Source organism: Prosopis cineraria, unplaced genomic scaffold (genome assembly GCF_029017545.1).
Source record: "Prosopis cineraria cultivar Desert tree isolate PC_DT_omini unplaced genomic scaffold, ASM2901754v1 PC333, whole genome shotgun sequence".
NCBI classification, from domain to species: domain Eukaryota; kingdom Viridiplantae; phylum Streptophyta; class Magnoliopsida; order Fabales; family Fabaceae; genus Prosopis; species Prosopis cineraria.
Genome location: NW_026555660.1, coordinates 44,562 through 54,783, shown reverse-complemented (window position 1 = coordinate 54,783; position 10,222 = coordinate 44,562). Strand labels below are relative to the sequence as shown.

Genomic DNA, 10,222 nt, shown 5'->3' with positions numbered 1-10,222 from the left:
TGAAGCATGTAAACTCTAATCCTTTTTATTAAAAGTATTTATATGACCAAGAGGATTATGTTTGTCCCTCTTGATTTATGATCTGATTTGAATAACATGCTATGAGGATCATGTCTGTCCCTCATTGGTTCTAATTTGTTTTTTTTAGATATTTTTAAGACCTGTGGTATATGTCTTGGATGTATCGTGGTATAATTTTTCTACCATGATAAGGGTTCAATGAAAAAAAAAAAATTGTTAAATTAATAACTTGTAACAAATCGGTCTGTAAATTTGAGGTGTTACAGTCTGCAAATCCCGGTTGAATCCATATTAAGTGATCGCCATTAATATTCTGGAATTATATATGCATGGTTCTTGTTTAAGTCATGCAGTGAACAACCATCAATAGGTCTCGATCGGACATGCAACAAAGGCACTGGTTTTGAAACCGGCGCCACAACACGTGGACAAATCGACGGAAAACTACAGCTAATTTAGAGTTTTTTAGCAGGGTTAATTGAAACTAATAACTGCCACCAGACACGTTTCTTCGTCAATGCTCATGTGATTTACAAAATCTACATTTTAAAAACTTAATAGCAAAAAAAAAAAAGGAAAGAAGAAGTACACGCGAAGTGTGCAGATGGCCCATAAAGTGGACGGCAGGAAGTTATGGGGTTTGACGAAAGGGTGAGGTAGGTTTGGGCGACCCAGTCATGGCTGGTCCAAATGAAGGGCAGGATCGCCCCAGTGAAATCCACGGTATTGGCATATTCTGTTTCACCCTCCGCGATCTATCTCACGATCTCATCGGACTAATCTCTCATCAGCAATAATCTTTGCAAGATTCTCCAATATTTCTCATTTTGTCTCCAAGCTGGGATGGGCGTCATGCGATTAATTGTCTCATCTCTTCCCGCGTAAACCCTTCCCCCTTCCTTCCTGTTGGAGATCCTTGTCCTCCCGAGTTCTCATCCTTCAGATGGGGACCGTGGCTTCTTTTACGACGTCGTCCTTCTTCACCGGAGAGAGAGCCGTCATCATCTTCTTCGTCTCTCTCGTCCTCTGCTCCCTTCCCTTCTCTCTTCTTTCCCACGCTCTTGCTCTCTCTTTCCTCACTCTTGCCTCCCTCTTCCTCGAGATCCGCTTTGAGACTCCCAATTCTCCCTCCCATTTCCCCACCAGGTATGCACCGGTTTCCCCTCTTCCTCAATTTCCTTCCCATTCATCCATTCTACTGTCTCTCTTGTCACTCTCCCTCTTAATTTAATTTTTTAGTCATGGTTGCTTAGCGTTAAGACTAAATTTGGTTTTATTTCAGGCCCGGTGCCTCATCCGGCATATTGCTTGGGGCGCTCACTCGCCGGCGGTCATTCTTTCAAAGATGATACAGCTATCAAGAGGATTGTCGTTTGGTGAAGTTAAATTTGAAGGTATTAGCTTCCCTGCTAATATATTTAATCACTTTCCGAATTCATGCCTTAAGTGGATTCAATGATACGTGATTCGGGGGAATCAGCTGCTCGGTTCAGCGATGCCCTGTCGAAATTATTACCAAATTAAAAAAAAAAATGCCCTCTTCAAATTCAATATTCAATATTATTAAAAGTTTACTAAATTTTATGGTCTGTGCATGTTTAATGACCTCTGTTGTGACTGGATTGCCCTCTAATTCTCTTGATACTACCAGCGCCAATCCAGTGCATTCTCAATTTCCCATTATGTGGGTTTTGATTTTGACAACGTAAATACAAACATTCCTTTTTTTCCCCTTATATAGAGCTTCAGTATCTGACATTGCAATACTGGGCCACATCTGCTAGCAGCTTGAGTGTACTGATATTCCTCAGCCTGAGTCTGCGGCACGCACCATTTTCACGGAATGATTGGGTTTTAAAGTTCAGCTTATGTTTCATGTTCTTACAAGCTGCGGTCTGCTCTGTGTCCCTTGCTGCAACATATCAAGGTGGTGATTTTTTTGAATTGAAATCCATGCTGGACCTTTTGATAGAGTCTAATTTGTTGAAAAGCAAAAGTTCAGATTTGTGCATTGCTTCAGAAGATAGTCCTATTAGTTAGATATCCATTGCCATTTTCTTATTTTAGTCCAGATAAGAAATATTCATTCCACTAAACTCTCACTTACTCTTCCATACAGACCTGCACCCAGCACTAAAACTGTCCTGGTTCGTTTGTCATGGATTGGCAGCAGTGAGGTTAATTCAGCATTTTCTCAGAACTTTTCCATCCTGTGCTTCCATTGGTATGCTTAAATGTTTCAAATATGAATTCTAATTGGTATTTTGACTCTAATTTATATTATTGTCAGAAGCGGAAGCAATATACTTTCTATTGAGCTCTTTTTATAATTCATGATTTTTTCTTGAATTTGATGGGAGGTATTTCTTTTCCAAGCAGTAATATATTTGGGGTAGTAAAAGTGTGAACTATCCAATTAAACTTTATAGCATACAGGTGTCCCTTAACAGGGGAAGATGAGCAATTTTTTTTTTGCTTTTTGGGAGATAAACATGATGAGCAAAGCTTTCTTTTTACCAAATCTGATTCAAGCGTAGTAGCATTAGCTTGTTCATTTTTTTTAGAAAAATTATGTATAAAAGTTCTATTACCACCACTAGATAATCGAGGGATATTTTGTTGTTTTTCTTCTGTTCCTAGGGAAGCCCTTCTGGTGACTTCAGGTATTGTTCTCTATTTTGGTGACATGTTATTGCGTACCATGGCAAAGGTTAGCGTTTTTGTAGGAAACTATATTGATTTTTAAACGAATTAGATGAATATGTATTTAATTTCTGATGATTACATTTTTTTGTATTCAGCTATCTGGACTTTTGATGTCATCAGAGTTGCATCCTATGAAATATGGAATTAGTCGAAGTGAGATTGGCACTTTTATTCAGGTCTGGGTTCTTAACTAATGAATTTGATGATTAATGTTATGTCTAGATCAATTAAGGTTGTTACTCTTCTTTCAGGGATTGCTGCTTGGCCTTCTGCTGTATCCATTAGCTTTCAAATATATTTTCCAAATATGGGAGTGGTCTATCAAAGCTGCTTCTGCTGAAGCAAGATACAAGGAGATTGGAAGATCTCTTGTATTTTTTGCTTCCCTTGGATTTGTCATGATTGTGATTGTACCATCATGGATGCAGTTTGTTCAGGAGTTTCATATGCATCCCATTTTTTGGTGTGAAATCAATATCTGGTTCATTGGCACTTTTCTTTTTGATTACTTGTTTTTTTGGTTGTCATATGATATGTTAAGTGGCATTGTGAACCTGTGGTGGTAATTGTGGGGTGTTAGGAGTTAGGAAGTATATCTCTTATCAGTTGCATGTTAAACAAGTATATTGAATTTGTCATGCTGACAATCCAAATGTGAGATTACATGGCATTTTAGCAGATATTAGCCACTATTTCTATTATGAGATATCACTTACATGGACTTTCAATCTTGTATAAAAGTTTAAAGCGTAACTAAAATGGAAAATTTGTGTGATATTTTTTATTGGGACAAGCAGCTTGTATTTGTATGGAGATAAAATAGTAGTAGCAAATAGTTAGGCCTAATCCAACTAGGTCTATAACTTGGGAAAATTTGCAGTAGTCTTGTCCTTCAGAGTTATGTTGTACAAAAAGAAATCTTTCCAACTGGTTAATATGGAAATTAGGAAGGCAGTCTCAATTTCAATTCTCACAGGCATCTGTTATTGTGTTTATCATCATCTTTTTCATCTATATTGTCATATTAATAATTCTTATTCTTGCAATATCTTTTGCAGGGTGCTTTCTTTTGTATTCTCAGAGCCGGTCAAAAGATTGTCATTATGCCTCTATTGGGTGTGCGTCATCTGTTTTTTCTGTTTTGCGATTCTATAACATCTCAAAAAGCAGTAAGATTGAGAGGATTCTTTTGCGGAAATACTACCATCTGTTGGCTGTCTTGATGTTTTTGCCTGCTCTTATCTTTCAGGTGATTTAGTGATGCTTGTTTGTTTCTTTGGGTTTTAAGTATTATGATTAGTAGTGTTTTTTCTGTCCGTCAGATATAATTCTCAATTTACTTGCTGCTCTTTTGCTTTCAGCCAAAGTTTCTTAATCTAGCTTTTGGTGCAGCTTTGGCGGTTTTTTGACATTAGAAATTATTCGGGTAAGCATCTAACTCACATACAAGGTAGCATAATGATTTCATATTTGTCATAGAGTTGGTGCTCATTGTTTGCAATTGATTACGAACAAGTGTCAGTATGTGGTGTGAATCCAGACAAAGAAAGCTACAAGGTTTCAGCACTGCTATGATGACCACCCATGCTCTTAAAACTGGATGATCATTGAATTGGTGGAGGAATTTTTACTATATGGGAGGAATACTGTTTCGTAAAATAAATATTAAATTATCATCAGACTTTTGGTTTGGATTTCTAGAAACTTTATTTAAACTTTTTGGCTAAACAACTATGAAGATTTTGGTGTTTGTAGCTTAGGAATGGGGTGTTGCCATGTCGATAAATGAACACACTAAGTCTTGACTCATGATGCTAGAAAGAAATGCAATATTATATCTTCCTCAGATATTGACTGATGCAATTACAGAAAATATTTTGTGTATGTTAGATTGAAAATCTCGATTTCTACCTTAGAACTTACTCTACTTTTCCATTCCCAAATGCAAAGGTTCTAGTATTGTACCAATGTTCCTCTGAAAAGGAACTTAGTTCTGCCAAATGTTTCAAAGAAGGCTAATTGGTTTTGCATTTGCGCTTACATATTTATTGTTTGCCCTTGCGTAAACATTGTTTGACTCAGGTGTGGAGAATTTGGCCATTGGGGCAATTAGTGCATCAATTTATGAATGCATTCACTGATCATCGTGACTCTGATCTTCTTATTGTCAGGTATCATATGCCTCTTTCCCTTGTAGATGATAAGGCATATTGTTTTATGCATGAGAGTTCCAACTTCCAAGCACTTCCATTACATGATTTGATGTCCTTTTTTTCAGCCATTTCTCACTCTTATTGGGATGTGCACTTCCTATTTGGATGTCTTCTGGGTACAATGATCGACCTCTAGCCCCTTTTGCAGGAATATTGAGTTTGGGAATTGGTGATACGATGGTAAACTCGCTATTTTCTGCTGTTTGGCTAAAGTTGCTATTTTTGCATTGTTTGATTCCTCATTCACGCTAGTCTAGGGGTCAATGTTAAGATTACACTAGTACTTGAGTAAGGTTTAAGTAAATCATCATGTTGCTGCTGCATTAATTCCAATTGATTGTTGATCGTGTACCCATTATTCTTTATGATGTTTAGGCATCAATGGTTGGGCACAAGTATGGTGTTTTAAGGTGGAGTAAGACTGGCAGTAAGTATTTCCTTAGTAATGAATACCGATTTGTACCAGAAATTTCCTGTGTGTATGACGTGAATCTTTTTCCAATTTGCCAGAGAAAACCATTGAAGGTACGGCGGCTGGTATCACATCTGTCCTGGCTGCTTGCTCATTGCTCCTTCCACTCTTAGCGTCAACTGGATATATTCTCAGCCAGGTCTGTGTGTGTGTGTGTGTTGTGTGTGTGTGTGTGTGTGTGTGTGTGGAGCGGTGGTAATACCTGTTCCTTCCTTGTAGCGCATGTTCCACTTATATGCATACTCGTTGTTGATTTGCTGAAGCTTTTTGGCAAACTCGTGGTTTTCTAAGATAACACGGAATGTTTTCATAGCTCACTCTATTTCTAGCTGATGTCTTCATTACTGACTGTTTGCAGCATTGGTTCTCTCTACTAATAGCTGTGACCGTAAGTGGTTTGTTGGAGGCCCACACTGCACAACTTGACAACGCATTCATACCACTTTTCTTCTATAGTCTTCTCTGTTTGTAGATGCAGTTCATTCTTCCCCAAAATAAAGTTGCCTCGGATGAGCGGCGACGGAATCCAGCAGAGTTCTTCATGATTTCTCATGACGAGCTTTCTCTGCTTACATTCTTTCTGTAGATATATATATATATATATATCAACTAATGTAGAGGTACTGATAGAGAATGCTAACAAATTGTGGTACAACCATATAATACTTGACAGTTTAGGATGATCTAAAACAATTAGGGTTTTATCTTATAGAAGTGACATGGATAGTTTTTTGTTTACCGTAGGCTTAGACCATGCAGTCATTTTTTTAAAAAAGAAAAAAAAGAAATGGGATCATATGTGGCTTGGGGAAGAGAGGACTAGAAAGTGGAAAGCGGTTGAACATCTAGTTAGCTCACTTGATCTGAAAGAATTTTGTACATCTTCCATTTTTTATGGCCCTGATGACTTCCTGGTAGTGCTTGTTTAAAACCACTATTTTTTCATGCATTCATTCCTAGTCCTGTACAATCAGTCGTGGAAGTGTCAGGATGGGATGTGGTTGCAAAATGTCGCGATGTTACACTAACATGGCTGTTTCATGTCAGCCTCTTATTTGTCAGGGAATAACGATTTTAATGAGGCTTGGATCGGATCCACTTCATGTTCTTCCCGTTATGTCCTCCGTTAGCATGATTTTTTTAATTAAAAAAATAATGTAGATTTATTCTGAGACTCGAAAAGGATTTACAAGCTATACTAGGTGTTTACAATAAATTCTATAGAATTAACAACCCATCGGTAATGCATTTTTTTAATACCTCAAACATTGTAACTTATATTTTAAAACTCTGAATTGTTTGAGAAAATATGTCTATTATGCATGAATGTATGAAGATTGCACAAAAAAGACGTTTGCCCTTGGAAGTTTAGAAGTGTTTTTTTAATTTTTGGGCATGCGTCAACTAGGTCTGACATGAATTTGGACCAGAAAGTCAGAATTACGCTGCATAACTCCTTGATGTATGTAGATATTTCAGACAAATTTATCTGTCCATTATAGCGAGTGTTATCTAGAAGCAGAGGATGATTGGCGATTAGCGAAGTTTTAATTTCTCACTCTGCATTTGAAAGCCCCCAAAATAATAGACGAGTTTGCCTTTCTTGCACATCAATTTCAAAACAACTAAACAATAGGGCATAGTTAGTTACACGAAGTAGCGTGTAGTTCAAAACAGCTCCAAAAGCTTGTGGGGATCGGAAAATAAAAAAGAAGGAAAAAGAAAACTGCTCTAAATTAAATTTTTTATCCTGCGAGGGAAAAAAGAAACTTATGATGCCTATTTTCTCAAAAATATTAAAATACCCTTGCAGGAAAAAAAAGATTAAAAAAAAAAAAAGACATAGGTGAGGTGACCAGTCGGATCAAGTTTACTTACAATGTGAGTGATTTTTAACCCCCATGTGTTGCAGATGCGCAATTGATGTCTTAATATGCAGAATATAGAAATATATGAAGAGAAATTTGTGCCAGTCAACAAATCCGAGTCACATCAATTTCCGTACAAACAGCGCTTGAAATGTATCGCACTTCCATCTCCATAAGCAAATACTGTGTTTTGGATGGATGTCCAAAATTTTTATAAACTTGTCAAGACTTGAACTCGTTATTTTGTCCACAAAGTTACTTCCTCTCTGATCATTTTTTTCCAAACAAATTGAAGAATGGGCAATGCATGACATGAAGAAAACCGAAATATAAATAAGTTAAGGAGGGCTGATACATTAATAATAAATTAATAATTGTGATTGGGTTGAGTCCACTATTCCAAATTGGGTGTGAAAGAGAAGCAATTAAATGGGGTCGGGCCGGAAGCGTTTTGCTTCCCCACACATGACCAGCACTTGGATGGGACATTACATAGTCTTGTCAAGTAGAACCCGCGGACATCTCTCTGCACGCGTCCAGCTATTTTTGTTGGTTTCGAGTACGTGTTACGGTTTTCTTTCAACTCATGGATCGATTAAGATGACAATTGGAGTGCTTCTGTGTTTCCAGGTGGCACCCCTTGGATAGCAAATAAAAAGATATCAATTTCTTAGGGATGAAAATCCAGGTGGCAACCAACAATCCAAATGAAGATCTTTAATTTCGGTTGTCAATTATAAGGTTTGAGTGAACAAGACATCCGCATGCACCTGTGTTTCTCCGGTTCTCCCAAAAGGAAAACTCATCATAAGTAAAGTTACGGTTAATTTGTCATCTTTTGATGTTGAGCCATGCACTCTCCTCGCTAAGCAAAATTTCTCACCTCATCTCCCTTTCACTCGGTTGAACTTAAATTAGTCTTTTATATTTCATTATTATTTTTCTCTGGAGGAATATGCTATACAGTATACACAGCTAACTCAATTCTTCTAATACGTCAATTATTGAAGTTACTCGACAGAAAAAACTGCTCGCAATTGCACCGTGCGCTTGTAAACTTCTGATAGGTGGTCGTAGCTTACGTGTAAGTGCCATTTTGTCCTCGATCGGGGTCATAATTTTCGGCCGTTCGTCATCCGTAGATTTCCAGGAACATGCTCAATAGTCAATATGATACTACTCAATTTTTCACATCCACACGTACACCATTATTCTAACCATTTCATCAGTTGCTTGTAGGTCTTTTGAGCAGATACTTTAACTTGAACCCTTAACATGCAATTGATCATGAATATATAGTCTTAATCCTCGTGTAAATCTGCAACTGCGTTACCAATAATGACGTTACCTGCAAAACTTTCCTGATGAGTACTATATATCTATTGCAGAATGAATTGAAGAAGACTATGAACAAGTTAAGAAGAAGCATTCTCGGTAGCTGCTGCTTTCAATTGGATTTCAAGGATGAAATATAAAATACTCAACGCTATGTTTCACACCATTTTCTAGACAGCTACGAGCTGCATTGCTATAGTTCTATAGCAACGTCGTTGCACTTCCCCTTCAAATTACATAATGCGGTCTCAAAGCCTTTCCCTTTTGTTCGTTTTATTATGTCTGCGTTGCCGTAGTTAATTAGCTCATGCCTGCCTGCTTTTACGTGAGTGAAGGAGACTGCATATAGCATCTTGGTCCCTCTCTCTACTGTCCTCCACCATGAAAATCATATATGTTCAGGACCCATTAAAGCTCAGAAGAAATATCAGATTTCGCGTGATGTGTCCACTGATATATCATGCATGGACCCACTGACCACTACTTAGATCACAGTCCATGCATCTCGTTTTTTCCTGTGCTTAAGTAAACTATCGATTGCTGGTAAACAAACATATTTTTTTGGTTCTCAAGATCCATAATATATATACATATATATAGCTCCCCATTATTGCTTCTACTGCACCACTGCAGGCAACATGCTAATTAAATTCCTTTCATGGGCACGTGTCCTAAAAGAAATATAGATCAGAGTCTAATGTATATGTATCTGTCATTATCCAACATATTTGTAGATTGGATCTATTTATTGATAAATTTAATCCAAATATACATGTTATTACTTGATTAATAAGCAAATTACCAGCCATGTTATCTTATGATAATATCAGACGATTCTGTACAAACTACTTATGACTTGGTTATATTTATCATATCCCCTCTATATATCTCTGTAAACATGGATGGGATGGTAGGTTTGAGAAGTGCAGCATAGGATATTCCAGTTATCTTCCACATAAGGGGATATTATGTATTTCTTTCCCTTTCAAAAGCTCAAGTATTTTTTATACAACAACCCTAGAAAATAATGGCATTAATAGGGAACGAATTTGCAGTACAAGGGCACATGGACGGAGCATTCGTGATCGTGAAGAAGAGGATCGTGCTGAAAGGAGAGATAAAGTCAGAAACGTATCACCAATGGATAAGAATTCCGTGGTTGAAGTTATTGCAACCATGGCGATCGAGAATGCAGAGATTGGTAGAATAAATAAATGATCCGTTAATTTTGTATTATATACGTATAGATATATATAAGCATGCCTCATGATCAATGAGTCTTCCATGGTGAAATTAATGAAGCCACCAGTACAACGTGAAAGAAAATCCCCGAAGATTGATGCCTCTAGAATTATAACCGCGTCCTGTTCATCTCCTGAATTAAAGCTCTTATCTTCTCCACGTTAACGTAAAAAATGCCTACTTCCTACTTCGTTTTTACTTAATTAGAGAGGCCAGGAGACAGATCTGGAGACCACCATTACAAATCCATATCCCATTAGCTAGGAAAAAGTACAAGTACCTTCCCTTTAAATCCATTTGTTTTTTTTTAATTCAAAATTTGTAGTATTAATGGAGAATTTTACGACACTTAATGCAATTAATTG

General features: G+C 37.2%; 1 pseudogene; it reads left to right on the top strand.

Moving 5' to 3' along the window:
- Positions 1 to 661: 661 nt before the first annotated feature.
- Positions 662 to 6,461, top strand: LOC129296449 (dolichol kinase EVAN-like; annotated as a pseudogene).
- Positions 6,462 to 10,222: the final 3,761 nt, after the last annotated feature.